The 17,077-nt window shown below is 35.9% G+C and overlaps 1 protein-coding gene across 2 annotated transcripts in view; it reads left to right on the forward strand.

Moving 5' to 3' along the window:
- The first annotated feature begins 325 nt into the window (after positions 1–325).
- Positions 326–17,077, forward strand: part of FOXP4 (forkhead box P4) — a 170,780-nt gene continuing 154,028 nt past the window's right edge. The window contains exon 1 of one of the 2 annotated variants that reach the window (XM_070941510.1): positions 326–390. The gene's annotated coding sequence lies outside the window, so the exon portion shown is untranslated. Of the gene's footprint in view, positions 391–589; positions 660–17,077 lie in introns of those variants that run through there. The other variant, XM_070941509.1, reaches the window with a different exon arrangement.

Raw genomic sequence — 17,077 nt, forward strand, 5'->3', positions numbered from 1 at the left:
TGCTTCAATAGCGTCCCTTCCCCTCTCATTCCCCTCTTTTATCTCCCCCTCGCCGTGGCTTCCTCTTCCATTCTGGACCCGTGGGCTTGAAAACGAGCTGCACCTGCTTTAGATGAATTATGGTAAAACTGGAAGTAACTCGCTCTCCCACCCCTCCCTTCCAAGCTCTCAAGTCACATCTCCAGTACAGACACAACCCCTGTGATTAGACGCTGATCTCCCCGTCTGAATGGGACAGAGAGAGAGGAGGGACCCACGGCATAGAGATTGACTCCCCCCCCTGAGACTTCCATTCAGGAAAACGGAAGAGAAGAAGGAAGAAGCAGGCAACCCCCCCCTCCCCACTACGATACGAGAGAAGGCAACAGCAAAAGCTTGAGCAGGAGAAAAGTATGACCATGCCCGAACTGTGTTAGAGCTTTCTTTTCTCTCTCTCGGCCTCTCTCTCTCTCTTTCTCTCCTTCTCTCCCCTCTCTTCTCTCCCCCCCTCTCTTTGTCTCCGAGGTGTTTAACTTTGGGGGATCTCGGGCATTTCTGCACCGCAAGGGACGAAGCTGGCGGCGGCGGCGGCAAGACAGCAAGAAAGAGGCAGCCACATGCGCCGAGTGGGGGGTGTTAAAAGTTGAGTCTTGATTCCGGGCGCCGTAAGATCAAAACAGGTTGGTGGGATTTCTTAGCAACCCCAGCGGCCTCCCACCCCTCCCCTTCTCCCCAATTCTCTGAAACTTTCATTGTTGATTTACTTTTGAATCCAGGCAAAGGGACCTTTTGTAGTTCCTTCCTCTTTTCTTTTCTTTTCTTCCTCCCCTTTGCTGAAAAGGACTGTTCTGCTTGAAGTCTCAAGAAATTACCCAGAATATTTGCGCCCGGGAAACCCGTAAAGTTGCTCAACTGGCCGAGCTGGTGTTTCCCCCCCCCCCACTTCTCCCTCCCCAGGTGTTTTGGAAAACAGGTGTCAGGGGAGGCTGAGATTTCTGCTTTGTTGGTTCCTTCTCTCCCCCCCTCCCCTTCTTCCACCGACCCTCGTCCCTTCTTCGCAGTGTCCAAAGGAGAGCGAGGAAAACCCCTTAAGAATGTCGCGTGGAGGGGGGGGGGGAGAGAAGCGGCGTCGTGAACGTATGTAGAGAAGCCACTTGGAAGGCGGCAGCTGCCCGCCGCTCCGAGTGTTTGCTTTGGATTTCTCTCTGGCTGTTTTTTTCGCCAAGGAGGCGCGTGAAAGTTCGGGGCACCCGGGACCTGAAGCGGGCGCGAGACAAAGAGAAAGGTTTTGACGGAGGCAACTTTTCGGCCGGGATTTTGCTGAGCCGAGGGTAGAGGGGTGCGGAGCCAGCCCCCACCCCCCTCCCAGGATGGATGGGGCATCGGCCGGCGACGAAAGTGGCACGTTGGAAGGCTTCCTCTTTGTTCGGGGGCGGGGGCGGCGGCGACGGCGGCGAGGAGGGGAGAGGAGGCAGAGATAGGAGGATCTTGCCTGTGGGGGGGGGGGGAATGAAGGAAGAAGCGGTGAGCGTGTGTGTGTGTGAGAGAGAGAGAAAGAGAGAGAGAGAGAGTGAGTGAGTGAGTGAGTGTATTTGGCTGTTCTGTTTTTTGTGAATGCGACGAGGGGTGGGGAGAAGATGTTGCAAAACCGCTTTGGGGTTTCTCCAGATCAATCAGTTCGGTAAGTGTGTCTGTGAATTACAATTTATTGTGATTGACAGGACGGGTTGACTCCAAGGTTTTCGCGTTTATGGCCGTCTTGAGTACACACCAGGGTGGGGGAGGGGAGCGAGAGGGAAAGCTTCGGATCGGGACGGCTGATTCCTGCTCTCTTCCCCCCCCCCCACACCTCTTCTCTCACCCCCCCCCCTCAACTTCACTTCGTGAACTAACTTTTCTGGCAGTAACTTGGTTCAAATTCTTGCCTAGCAAAAACAAAAACAAAGCAAAACCAGCTTTTGAACCAGCGTTCTCTTCTTCGAGATTGTAAAACGTTGGGATGGTCGAAAAATATTAAATAGTTAGAAAATGCCTCAGTTGGACTAAATTTTAAATGATTTTATTATAAACAACTTTTTTTTAGTTAATAGGTCTGTTTTTTGAAAGGGTAGGTGGAATAAAAGTTACAAAAGAACATTTCCTTTTACTGTGACTTTAAAGGAGGCTTTGTTTTACATATATTTTTATTGCGCAGAATATAACACTGTCAAAGAAGCTCCATCAGTCAGCGTGGCATCATTTTCTTGTTGGCTTTGCTTCTTTTTAATGTCACCTATGACTAGAAATGTTAGTTTAGGCTAAAAGTATCAGGGAAACTACTGGATATGTTATTAGCCCTAATATAGTATGCTAGTTCTAATTCTTTCTTAAATGGAAAAAGTGACTTCTAAAAATGAATAGAAGCACAAAACGATACAAATATCTATAAAAGTATAATGTTGATTAAAATGTAAATAGTAGATGGAGTGGCACTTGAAATAACATTGCATCAGCTGAGATTTTTAATTTTTTAAAAAATTGAAAATCAAAATTTCATTTAGGTGAATCTTAAATGGACAATTTTACAATTGTTTCAGATTGGATGTTTAGTTCCCTGACTATAGCTTAGTGAACCTCAGCCAGACTATAGCCCTATTTTCACATTTCTTTGGGCAACTGAAGTTTCAAGCAAGCTATTGAAAGAATTACAGTTTGCATAGATTTGTGAAATGTATTAATCCATTTTTATAATATTCATTTTCCCACAATAGGGGCAAATAGTAGATCTATTTCCTGCCCATATTACTAAAGTTCTGAGTTTTTTCCCTAGTTCTTCTACACATATGTTTACGCCACCCCTATACAAAGTTTTGTAAGGCAGATCAGTTTAAATACAGTAAGTGCAAATTTTTTTTCTTTGATAAGAATTAGTTAATGTTGGCATCTTCCATTTTTTGTATGTACCTGGAACACACATTTTATTTTGAATTTCATATTTTGTTTAAAGCTGTTTAAGTACATTTTTCTCAAATTCATAATACATGTTGCATAAATAGGAATAGCCATTATATTCTTTTTAAGTGCAGTATTAAGGTAAATGTGTTGGACACCCTCATGGTAGCTGTAAGCCCTTTATTTATAGATCTCTTTCCAGAGTTCATTGACGACTTCAAATATATGCTCCAGCCAAAAACTGCATTTGTCTTTTGAAGGTAAAGTTTATAAGGCAGTCTTCTACTCTAGACAATTCCACTTTTTAGCTCTAGATTAGAACTTTAATATTTTTAGATATTGGGTGTGGGGACAAGAAATAGAAGTATTGCTTGATATAATAATGTAGAATATTATCCAGATGTACTATTACAAGAAAGGGACTTGTTCCGCTAATAGGCCATTTTGTATGAAATTTACATAGTATATGATATTAACCTTCAGCCAATAGAACTCATAAATTGTATATGTTATCTGGTAACAGTATTGAGCACTCTATTGAGAAAGTTCATACAAAATTAACTATTTAATCCTATATATATACAGAAGTAAAATCTTCTGAATACTTCTAAATGGTATAAAATATTCCAGTGCTGCAATGAAGCAGTAGTCTTAATTTTTATTGTGTTTTAAAGTAAAAGTAAGTGATGCTCAGATAATTTGATTTTAAAATATTTAATCTTTTCCATTCTAAATTAGTAAAAAAAAATCAGGCAGATTCTATGAAACTGGGCAGAAAACAATCTGGATCAGATATATTTATTGTGCAAACCAAATTAGAACAGAAAGGTGATTAAGAAGATTTTTTTTTCATTTGGGAATGAATGTATTAAAAGTCATTCATTCTATATTTTGGAGATTTCTTAGAAAGTTATTCAAAGTTCAACTGAGTCCTTGAATGAATATTTGGTGTGTATGTCTGTGTATAATTTATATGTAAATCTGAAATGTGCAGAGTATAGGTTTGTAAAAATAATTTCCTAAAAGTACAACAGTTTTAATGTATGTACTGTTTCATGTAATTAATTTGGGAACATCTTTGCAGTGCAAATTATAATCAAAATCCTGGGTAATCTATTCATTTATGCATTATATGTCAGACCAAAAAAAAGTTCATTGAGCATTGAGATAGGAAAGAACTTCAGAATATGAAACATATAGTAAGGATAAGGATGTCTTATCACAGCTCCATTGCACAATATTGTAAGAAAACTAGGAAATTGGCATTGAATTCCATTCTTCTCCGACTGATAACTTTTTAGACCATAAAGGTGCTGAGCACCCTGTTATCCTAATGCCACACAGTTTAAAATTATAATAAAAAAAGACTGCATTTAGGACTAAAGGATATCAACGAGAAAATAGTTTAGAAGAGTAGTTTAGGTCTAAACATATCCATTTAGATTTAATAATTAACATTTCCGTTTATTGTTCCTTTATTAGAGGAGATTAAAATCAAGAACAGAGAAGAATTTTGGTGTGTTCCTAACTCAGCTTTCCCGTATAAGAAAGAAGGATTTCTTAAGACGAAAAAAAAAATCTATAAAGCAAAGAGCAAATAAAATAAGCACTTGAGGCGCTTTCTCTTTTTCGTTTCTAATAACCAAGCCGGGAACTATGTGCAGTCAGTTGTGAAGTTTTTGCCCAAAGAAGCCTAGGAGCATTTCTTTTCTCATGGCACAGGGGATGCTTTTGAATCTGATAATGTTTGTGTGTGTCTTGCTGTGGGGTTGGAATAGGGGAAGGGGGGGGGAGGTAAGCTGAAAATATATTTCTGTTATATGTGGAGAAGAAGATTGGAAAAAGAAAAGATTCTGTTGCATTTTACTTTAAAGGGAAATTAAGGTCCAATCCTATGCATACATACTCAGAAATTAATCTCATTATGTTTAATGGAGCTTACTTCCAGGCAAGTCTGTATACGATAGTTTTAATCAAATCTTTGTTTATATTTCAGAAGTAGGGTAGTGGAAATTTTTTAACCTATATGTTACAGAAGATTGAATGTGGGAAAGGGGCACACATAGATTACCCATGTATGCTATTTATTTATTATCCTGCGAGTCTCTTTAGAAAGAATGGAATTGTGTACATTTTTACCTGACCTCTACCACAGCAGGCAAGTTTTTCTTTTTCTCAAAAAGTTGAAGAGGAGTAAGAAAGGGGGGGGGGAAGAGGAGGAATTTCCTTCTTCAAATCTTCCTTCCCTGCTAGCACGTGTGTTTCTTACTAAGGAAGGCATTTTCTCTCCCTAAGATTGCACATCTGTGCTTTAAAGGGGCAACTTAATGTTACAAAGATACTTGTTTTGAAGTTCTGCAAGACATTGGTTGCAGGCTCTTAATAATCAAACTTTCAGGTAGAAATAGGTTACTTTATTAATTCTTTATGGAGAAGGTCGCTTTTGACTACAAAAGTACATTGTTTCATCTGAGGTATCTTAAATTGGGTAGCAAACATTTTTAACATTATCAGTAACTTCAAATCCCAGTGTTGCCCATTTTGATTTAATTATTTTCCATTCGGCATTGTTGTACTCTTGGATAGAACAGGATGCCACCTTTCAAACTTGGCTACTTCACTTGCCTCCAGGGCTGAGTGATTTCCTCCTTATTCTGTGAGTAATTGCTGAACGGCAGGTTAAAGCACACCTCCCAAATGCTTGATAGGAAGGAGTGATGATTTAAAGTTAAGTGAGAACTAAAAATCTGCTGGGGAATATGAGTAATATGTAAGTGTATTCTAAAATAAACTTATTTTAAAGGTTTATTTTAAATTTTGTTGAAATTTGCTAATTTCACATTTCATGGCTATGCTTCAAACTTGCCAGCTACTCTTAGCCATACTTTCTGATTTGTGTTAGTTATATTTTCTGATTCTTGGTCCGTAGAAGTTATGTCCTTTGTTAGTTATAAACAGTCTTTTATAGTAATCAAAAGCTTTTGAAATGTTTGTTTTGTTTTTAAATTACAAATGTTATTTTCCTTATTTGACTTTGTTTTTCCCATGGAACAGTTTTAGTCCTGGGATATATAGTTTGCACATGAAATTTAAAATAGTGTATCTTTTTTTTTTTTGCTTTTAAAAAGATCTTATATACAAAAGATTTTCAAGAAATTTAATCAAGAATGTAGTAGAGACATACTGAGCTGATTTTTTCTTAACATGTATTATGTATGAATATAACTATTATTGAATTTCCATCTATTTAAAGTATCTTTTCTTAAAATTGGGATATCCATGGAACAATTTAACTACCCAAAATAAGGAAGAAGAAAACATTTAAAAGTGTAATTGTGCATGTGAAAATATATTTGTGTAGGGTGAACTAAAGTTCATAGAGCTGTGATTCATAGCACAAACCTGATTTCTCATTTTGTTTATTCTATATGGAAGAATGATTATTGAAGATAAAATGCAAGTACATCAGATCAGTGGGATTGTTGGATTGAGCTGTGAGCACTAATACCAGATTTTTTAAAAAATTGTATTCCATAACATGCTCTGCTGAATTGCCTTTACAGCATTATCAGTATTTATCACCAAATGGTCTGCACTTGTTTCATATCCTTTGTGTCTTTGGAAGGAGACAGGATCAAAACCTTTTATTCCCATTTTGTTTGAGCCTCCTTGTTATCCCTCAGTGAGAAAACTTGCAGTAAATAAATGGAAAAATATCAGAATTTCTGCTTTCCTTCTGGAATTGTTACAAATCTTCTAGCTGTATTTTAACTATGTTAAAACTTAGATTCATTTAAGAACCATAGGCATTTACAGAAACATAAACTTCTAAGGATTTGAGCAAAAGGAGAAAAGCCACTTTCTTTTGATGTATTTGGTAAGCTTTTTATTCTAACTTACTGACATGACTGTACATCTAACATCACACAGTTAAGATGGGGGCTGGCAGCAAACAGGAAGAATTCATTCCAAAGTGATTTAGTAAGAAATACATGAAATACATAAGTAGTAAGCAAGAATCATACAAATTATGAAGAATGGGAACTGTAATATGCACTGTTTACATATTGATTAGGTCTGCATATCCAAAGACTCAAATGTTATTTTTCAAGTGTGCAGATTGCAGTATCTTGGCTATAGCAGTTTGGTGAAATTTAAAAGAAACTGCTACTTACTTACCTGCATAAAAAGATGGAACTGAAGTGTAGCTGTATAGGGGAATGCATGCAGCATTATACATTAAAAAGATAAAATGACCTATGTGCATATGTGGTGTTAGACTCAGAGCATGTGTATAGTGTGTTCCTTGAGGGCAGGATAGGAGCTAACATGTTTCTGGATTTATCTGGCGGTATTTGATCCTTTCAAACGGAAACTGTTTGTGTAATGACTCACACATGCAGGAGTGAACAAAGCAGTTTTAGGGAATTTATCCATCTGTGCAGATGGAGGTAGGCACTGCCTATACTCTTTTAGAAGTCCAGAATGAGCACCCAGGAATTTAGGACTCTGCTTCAATCCCCCATGGCCCCATTCAAAAAAAGTTTTTAAAAAAGCAAAGGCAGAAAAATAAGAGTGTGGCTGAATTACTTCCATATTTCCAGGCAGCGCTGGAATAATAAAGAGTTGATTTTCACAAGCATTGTTGAAGGAGATTTGGCATGCACGATGACTCTGTTTTTAGCTTGGGTTGAAATTTGAATTTGGCTAAGTAGTAATATAAATACTCCATTACATGCCAAGCTGCAACTTTGTTGGATGGTACAAACTATTTTTGAGGCTGATAAGAAAGCTAATTTTGGTGAAAAATTAAGTCCAAATATGAATCTATAATCTGATCCCATGAGCACATCTTATGTTGTATTCCTTAAGGAATTATGGGATTTGTTTAAAATAAAATTGAAAATAGCAGACTATGTACCTTTTAACATTGTAAGTTTTTCTATGTACTTTTTAAAAATATCTGATTTAAAAGCTCAGTCCATCTTAAAAGTAGTGATTCCCTAATAGTGACTAAATTCCAGGTATATTTAATTCAAACATGTATTTAATTTGCTAACCGTAATCTGTGTTCCTAATCCTACATTAAAGGAATTGTCTAGTTTCAGTAAAAGAAAAGGGTAAGCCAGTTTATGGTCAGAATGGCAAGGAAATCCCTGAAGATGGAATAGATCTTTTAGAAGAATTGTTGTAAAATGTGCAATTCCCTGAATACACTAAAGGAAAAGCTTGAAGTTGTTGAGGTGTGTGAAGGGAAGGTATGTCTCTGATTCTAATATAGAAATAACTAAAAAGGGGAATGGAAAATAGTATTGTAGATTCTTTAGTTCTACAAAATGAAATTATAGAATTTCAGTTGTTGGCATGGGATAGGAATAACTAGGTTTTTTTTTAATGTAGGAAATACGTCTTTAGGGATGTGATGAAAGGAAAGCTTCTGTATCTTTACAAACAGTTGATATTTAGCATCCCTTCCAATATAGTACTTTATATCAAGGTAGGTAAATATCATATTTATTGCAAAACTGCTTGAAATGTCAAGACATATCCACTAGATTCTGGTATAATATATACTTAAAACTAAAAAAAATGTCTCTCAGTATATTCTGAATTTTGGATTTATTGCAGTACCAAAAGCAAACTGAACACTTAGTCATTTTATGGAAGTCCACTCTTGGTGACCTCAAACCATTTTAAATTTCACATGCTATTTGTAGATTTAAAAAAATGGCCTTAGGGGGCTAAATAGAGTTAGAAGCCTGATTTGTGGCAGATAAACTGGCATTCTAAGTCTTCTAATAGTCTAAACTTGTTTCAAGTATGTCTATTCCTAAGGTTGAATGCCTCTTATGTACTTGTTCCAATATTATTGCTGATTGCAAATTCTTAAAGTTGGCCTGAATATATCTGAGAGTGATGAATTGGTGAAGGCTGCTTTGTAACATCTACACAAATCTTTTCTTGCAGCTCAGTTGTATCAAACTGATTTAAGATATGAAACACTGTGTTTTACATGGGAAAAGGTTGACTGCATTTGCGAAGCAGTTTAAGTCCTTATTTGTAAGATATAGATTGGAAAATGGTGGTGCTAAATATCAAGTGAGTGAAACTGAACATTTAGCAGTTATTTGTAGCATTTATTCTGCATTCTGACCAGGACATCAATCCCTTACCAACTTTAATTGATTGGATTTAAGAAATAATCTTATTTCAACTCAGGCTGAAGTTGCTTGTTCTTTGACTAGTCAGGGCAATAGAAATAGTATCATTAAGAAATACCCAATGATTGGTTCTAATTCCAGCGTTGTCTCTAGGGTGGTACAATATTTGACATAAATTGCTTCTAATTAAAATAGGGAAACTTAATCTAACTAGCTACAAAATATAGTTTGTGGAACTAATTTCAGTACTCAGTACTGAGTAATAAAATTACTCAGAAGAGCACTAATATGGGTTTCCTGGCTTACCCTGATCTTAAAACTTTGGTTGTTCTTTGGTTTTTTCATTTTTAGTCTTTTCCTAATTCTGTATCATGTGCCGATAGAGGATACAGTTTATATAGAGATATGGTATTACTCCCCTGCCATCTTGTTACAATTACTGGAAGTGTCCAAATCTACCACCACATCACTGCTGTTTTAAAGAGTATTTTCCTTTGTATCTTGTAATTGCTTCATATTTGTTTGTCAAGGTTCCTTAAGTTTCTCAATAGTGGTCCTTGGCAGCCAGTGGAAGACAAATTGTTGCCAGTACCAAATATTTACAGCAATAATAAATATTTAATTGTGCAAGTCCCTTTCTCCTTCCCCAAAGTCAGCTCTATTGGCTCAAGACTCTGGCTACAGGATCTGGCAGGTTGGGTCTGCTCAGTAATGAACAGTGCCCTGGTTTTCCTCTCTGCCTTTGTTTATTACAAGGGTGGATATATTAATCAGAAGGGGTATGGCAGTTCATAATGCCAAGATATTTTTTTAGCGAGCCGAATTTAACAGACTCTTTCCTCTTCCCTCAAGAAAAAAAGAAAAAATCTGGCTGACTTCTTCAGTAAATAGAAGGGAAAGTTGGCACTGCATGATGGAGAACTATGAGGAAAAATAACAAAAATATGTAGTCACTTGAAAGCAAAGCAAAACACCTAGAAAAAAGTTTTCTGTAAAATGTATCTAAAGTGGTACATTTAGATCATATCTGTACTTTAGACCAAGTGACATAGTGACTGATAAGTCTGTTTGAACCTTATAATGTTCAGTTTTATAAAGGGATTTTTAAGAAGTCAGAAGAGCCAGGACTCTTCTTTTTAAAGTTATGTTTTTAAGATTCTTTAATAAATTACATCCATGACTTACTTTTCACCTATTTTTGTTTCCTATGTTACATAATATCATTTTTAATGGACAAAAGCTTCTTTTTTTTTGTGGTGAACTGAAACTGCAAGATTTTACTCAGCGAAATAGCATTCTTACCTACCTACCTTGTTTATTTTGATAAAATTATGATTTGGTAATAAAATATGTATTTGCTTTGAAAGCACCCCACATAACTTCATGTCATATAAATCCTCCCAGGTTATCCTTGGCAGAATGAATAATTTCTGTCCCTCCCGAACTCTCAATTAAAAATGAAAAAAAAAAACCCACAAATTTCTGTTTGCCTTCTTGATTTCAAATGGATCCATATCCCCTTCTATTTATTTTGCATATCTAGAACAACTTGATTGTTTTATGTTATAAATGAAGTACTTACATTTTTGAATTTGTATTTTCATTGATCTTACCACTTTTTAATATGGTATTTTTTGTTTCGTTTTACTGATATCCTCTTTATAGCAGATTATTTCCCCAATATATGAATGTAGAATTGAGATGGATGCTACGTTCATCCATTATGATAGGTGAAATATTTGTTTTCACTGCTGTTCTCTGGACAACTCACAGTCATCCAGAAGAGCAAAATAATCATAATTGGCTTTTTCATCATTCATAGGCTGTTTGTCCAATTCCCAGTCTGTTTTCCATCTATGTCTTTTCCCAATATCATTAGACTATGATATCCCAAACATCCTAATAATAATGGAGGAGTTTCCCTCTATGCTTGCTCGAAAGAAAGATTTGTTTGTGGGGCAAATATATTTTGCTTATGTATTTATTGTGCTACTTTATGAGTGCAGGTTTTTTTAATGTATATGAATCTGGGCTCTTGGATTTTTCTTTTTGCGAAGTATGTGTTTGTGCCATTTAAAAACAACATTGGATGATTCTTGTTACTTTTGTTTTTGTGCAGTATATCTTCCTATGTTTTCTTTGGGTGGAGCGTTGGTATGAATTTTTTTCCTTGGGAAATGTGAAGTTTACATCTTGTTTGTTTATATTGTTCCTTTTGTTATTTTTTGTTTGTGTGAGTTTGGTGGTACAGCTATGAATTTTTATATAATGTATGTCTTTTGCCCATGTGTATTTTTCTGAGCTTTGCAAGTTTTCCATCTGTGACATGGATATTTTTTGTAGTTTGGGGAAGCAGATACATGATTTGCATTTAGTGATCAGTTCTTCTCTTCTGCTTTCGACTCAGATAAAACAGATACAGACACAGTTGTTATCAGAGAGGAGTTGGAAAGAAAATGCAAGAAAGTAAAATTTAAACTGACAAATAGTACCTTTTAACTCTGCTCCTGGCTTGCACTTTTGGACTGATAGAGCGCTGACTCACTTAAAAATAAGCCAAGAGTAACATAGGATTCAGAGTTTCAGATGTGAAAAACTAAACTAAGGTTTTAGGATTTAATCTAGATTAGGATTTGTTCCCAAATCAAATTCTGATTTGTTACTTTAGATAGATTCAGATATTAAAATGAGTTATGAAGGAAACTATTTGTGGAATAACATCATGTATGAACATATTAAAGATATACTCAAAGTTACTCAGAGAATTTATCTCAGAGTGTCACTGGTAAATGCTATTCAATATCAGGTCCAGTTTCAATGATTGATGCAGAATTCTTTTGAAACAATTCCAATCTCTGTTTCTTTACTATGCAAAATATATACATCCCTTTGAAAGGAAAATTACTTTAGCATTCTATCCCCTCATTTCATATCTAGAAAAGAGGATGATTATTTTACTTGCTCTCAACTTTGACTTACTGTTGGATGTTCATAGCTACTGTAAAATCTTAAAAGTAACCATACTGTGGGAATTAGTATCCTTCTATCATTAGCCCAGAATATATCATCAAATAACATTTCCTGGGCTATATTCTCTAAATATTTGCAGAAAAAAGCTCATTCTGATGGACAAGAGGGCTCAATGTCTGGTAAGTTTTTTAAGTAGAAAACTTAGTAGCATAATGCCTTCAACAATGTTATAAATTGCTCAAAGTAAATAGTCTGATTTTATTTCTATGATTAGCAATATAAATTCAAAATTTGCAGTAATACTATCCTTTATGGCAAATGATTGTGCACCTTGGTGATATTGGAAGCATTATTAATAGCCAGCCACTATTTATATCTAGAGCAGAGCTAGTGCAAAGTCATCCTATATCATTTAATTTTGGCTTTTTAGTGATACGTTTATCTTGTAGTCTTTTCTCCTTTATCAAGTTTATAGAAAAAGTAAACCAAGATTTCCATCAGTTTCTCACTCCTTTTTTCAAGCTTGACTTACTTAGTATCCTTGGCAGTGTCATGATGTTAAAGCCTTGGTGGTACAATTTCTTTGGAAGCTGCAGAAGACCTTTATATAGGTAGTCCTTGGTTTATGACCACAATTTAGGTAAAAAAATCAATTGTAAAGCAAGGTGGTTAGGTGAGTCATGCCAATTTTATAAACTTTTTGCCATAGCTGTTAAGTGAATCTCTGTAAGTTGTTAATTGAATCAGCTTGGTTGTTAAGCGACTCTGGCTCCTCCCATTGACCTTATCAGAAGCTGGCTGGAAGGTTGCAAATGATCTTGAGACTGGCAACCATTTACATGCATGCCAGTTGGCAAGTGTCCAAATTTTGATCACATGACCTTTGGGATGCAGCAACTGTTGTAAGGACTGATTGTAAATCACTTTTTAGTGCCATCACTAAATGAGTGATTGTAAATCTGGTGTATTACACAATCCCTTTTGGAGCAACTTTCCAAATTAAGTACCTCTAGTATTGCTTTCTGAGGACAAGAGTTAGTCGAGATGTTCTAGATCAGGGGTGTCAAACTCAATTTCATTGAGGGCTGCATCAGGGTTGTGTTTGATCTTGGGGGATGGGGACAGGGTGTGCATGACCAGGATGGGCATGGCCAGCTCGATGTCACTTGTGTTGGGAGTACCTGTGGTGGCTTGAGCGTTCTGCCAGTGAAAACAGGCTCCCGAGCTCCGTTTTCATCTGTGACAGCTTCCTGCAATCCTCTGCCAGCGTAAATGGAGCTTGTGAGGGCCGCACACGGCCCTCACAAGCTCTGTTTTCATTGGCCAAGGCATCTAGGGCCAGTCCTTTGCTGCTTTCAGAGTGGTCCCGTGGACCAGATCTGGGCCCCGGGCCTTGAGTTTGACATCCCTGTTCTAGACTGTCTACTATTTTAATCTGCATCTAGCAGCGAATAGTTAGACTGCACATGCTCAGGGAGAGCTTTCCCAGTGGAAAACAGGAAGCTTATTTATATCAATTTTGAAAGATCATGAAGCAGGAATAAAATACAACTGATGAAAGTCTTTTCAACATGCTTACATTACACTTGGATATACCGGTAAATTCTAAGTCCCTTGTGCACACTTTCTTTCACTGAAAATTGCAAAATGTAATATTCAGAAAGAAAAGCTGTTTATTATCTATACATATGTAAGGATGTCTGAATACAGAGATGTGTATGTTTTGATAGTACGATATCAAGATTGCATCTAACCCCTATGTGGAAAGAAATGGGGGGGGAAGGATGCCATGGTTATTCTCCCTATTCTAATTATCATTTGTAGTGTGTGTATGTGTGTGATGTTCTGTGAACATTTTTCTTGACAATGGGTCATCAGAAATAAAGGCCTTTGCCTTTTTGATATCAGCAGAAGTTTTTAGGCTTTTCTGTCATGTTTTTAGAGGTCAGGTCTAATGAACTTTCCATTTTTACTACCACCCTGATTCTTGTTCTGATGGAGTAATTGTATCCATGGGGGTTGTAGAGCTATTCCTTGGTGGGGTGCTGGAAGGAAACATATCTATGAAAACTTTGAGAGATTTTGTCCACAAAAGAAATTGGAGAGGAGAATTGTGAAGGAACAAAACATTTATGGAAAATATATACCCAATATATGTTTGGTATTTACAACTAAAAGTTGGGGCTATGGTGATTGGTAAATTGGTGATGTCTTGGGGTTTTCTTGCAGTACTTTGTCAATACATTTAATCGATAATTATTCAATACTGGTTCTGGCTATTCTAATGCCATGGTAAGATGATGACTTTGTATTTATGATACTTTGAAAGCCTTAACAAACAATTATGTATATGCATATGTTTTGGGCAAAAGCCTGATTTTTAGTTAGAGCAACAGTAAAGATCTTGAGTTCCATAGTTCATAGAGTTATGTAGTAAACATTCTTCCTAGGACTGTAAATTTCAAACTGTAGATAGCTAAATTACATACATAAATATTCCTTTTTGGTACCTGTTTAGTCTAGATTAAACTATTTTCCCTGATGTGCTGGACTTTTGTCTCTATGCAGGCAGTATATTATTTATTACTTAAGTAATTACTTATCATAAGCCATTACTTATCATTCTATAACTCTTTGTTTTTACTGACAATAAATTGTTGTAATGTGATTTTTTCCCCCTGGCTCTGCTTCACAGTGCATTCAGTGCACCAGTTTCTAAAGAGGTTGACTTAGCATTATACTGCACATGAATCTGTGAGGTAACACAGTAAGGCGATCAGTTTGTCTCATAGAAATTTTTGTAACGTTAATTTTTGTGTGATTAGGGAAAGTGTCTTTCAATCCCCCCCCAAAAAATCTTGTAAACTCAGAGCGGCAAGTATCCCCTCTACAATTTGTCATATTTGATACTGGTTCTTTGGTCTTGTTGCCCAGGAACTGACATTTCTTAAGTACTTGCTTGATTTTGATGTTTGGATCTACATTGGAATAGTTCTCTCTTCTACTGCTTCTATATTAGTTTTATTGGTAGTTAATTTATATATTCTTAAACATTGATATTTTACAGCATTCTGCTGTTTTAATATTTGTATTGCATTTTACTCTGAAGAACAGCATATGAATACTCAAGAAGAGACCCTGGCTCTATGTCTGAACAGAACTCTCTGCATTCTTAATTTTTGGCTCTGATGGCTAGAGGTTCTAAAGTTGTACCTCAGAAAAATCTAGCAGGAAAGAGCTCCAATAATGGCTTTGCTATAAATTGTCTTGTCTAGATGTGTTTATATCACATTTTTTGAGTACTGATTAAAAGTAAAAAAAAAATTCCACATAGTTGAGAATGATCTTTATTAACCATGGGAGTATTAAGTAATGAGAATTATGCTTATGTTTTCTTCCTCCTTCTATTATATGATAGGAAAAAATCTGGACTGTTAAACCACATCTTCTTGTTATATTAAAGTAGGAACTGCAGCTTGATTTCTGATTATAAATAGAGTCAAAAACCAGAAAGATCTGGTTTCTCAGTACATATATAATGGGAAATTAAGGTTTAATAAAATCTTGCTGTTTCTAATCCTGGTACATAAGAGAAATGTACAATGATATTTTCCGCTATTAAATCCTAACTGTATTTTTGTCTAAGAATATGTTCAAAGTTTTAGTATATTTTTACTGTATTATCAATTTAATAGATAGGTATACTGTATGCAAGGTAAGCTTTAATGGGATTTTTTTTTAGTATAGATGGAATCCTGAACTGTTCTTGTCCCACTTAGGCACTCCCATGTTGTCAACTCTGGAGATGTATGTGCATTTTGTATGATTCATTGTTATATAAAACAATGTAAACTTAAAAAGTACCCACCTATTATTATTTCTCTTCTCTCAAATGTTGGATAATGCATAGATACGTATAGAGCTACTCATTACAAAATCCAGCTGTCCAGTAGTCTATGCTATTAAGTTTACAGTTCCATACTCCGATATCACCGTTGCTTTATTCCCCACATGAAATGGATTGTATCAGGGTGAAAATGAAGTTATACGCTTTTGAACTTCAGATTGATATAGTGTTCACTGAGGTAGGATCTGTTGCCATTATGTGCTTGGTATGGTTAAGTTGCAACATTTTTTTTAAAATTACTAATATGCTAATTTGAAAATGAAAGTCCACATTGATGCTTGTAGAACTTGCCAGAAGAGAAGAGATTCCTATATGATTCATAGGCATAGAGGGGAACAACAATCTCATTTTTCCAGTGTGTATTGTGCTGGATTGTGAATATCCTCTCAGTTCTCAATGGAACTGAAGGCCCCATCATAAAAGCTGCCAATGTAACTGATATTTAACTTGCTGCCATGTGGCATTCTTATTGCAGGTTAGAAATTAAATGGATAGGGAGATTCATTTTGTGTATGGAGACGGAGGTGTTCCCCAATATATGTGAGAAACTGTTTTTTTACACATTGATGCTTACTACCCTATGGTTATGTATGTTCTAAATCCTTCAGAATTATGAGTCTAATTTGTTTATTCTATAAAATTGTGGTAAAAATCTTCAGAAAAAGTAATAACTCTTAGAACTGGGCTGCGCTATGTGATATATATGTTGTGTTTTGGAGTTCTTGAGGACAACTTCGTACAGTGCCTGTATAAGAAGACAAGAATGCATAGGGATAGCTGGAAAGTGTCCATTTAATTATTGTTTTTAGATTGTCTCCATTTGTTGTCTTAATCCACTCAGAAAAAGTATTTTCAGATTTTCAAAGCAATATGGAAATGCTTTCAGCAGAAACTGTTGTAGTTATATTTGCGGCCTCTGAATTTTATAGTAGTTGAAACTCTGGCACAATTGGATTTGCAGAATTACAACTATTTTTAAATGAAAAAAAAATAGTTTTAGTTACTCCTAACATGTGTATACATGTAATATTTCATGATATAAACAGTTAGCTTTTGCTTAATAGCTTGTGGTGGAACTAATAAACTAATTTACCATGTTGTTTCTTGCATGACTGAAGTCGCTGATTCA

Source organism: Pituophis catenifer, unplaced genomic scaffold, assembly GCF_029215685.1.
Source record: "Pituophis catenifer annectens isolate HBS135680 unplaced genomic scaffold, rPitCat1.0.hap2 SCAF_3, whole genome shotgun sequence".
In the NCBI taxonomy this organism is placed as follows: domain Eukaryota; kingdom Metazoa; phylum Chordata; class Lepidosauria; order Squamata; family Colubridae; genus Pituophis; species Pituophis catenifer.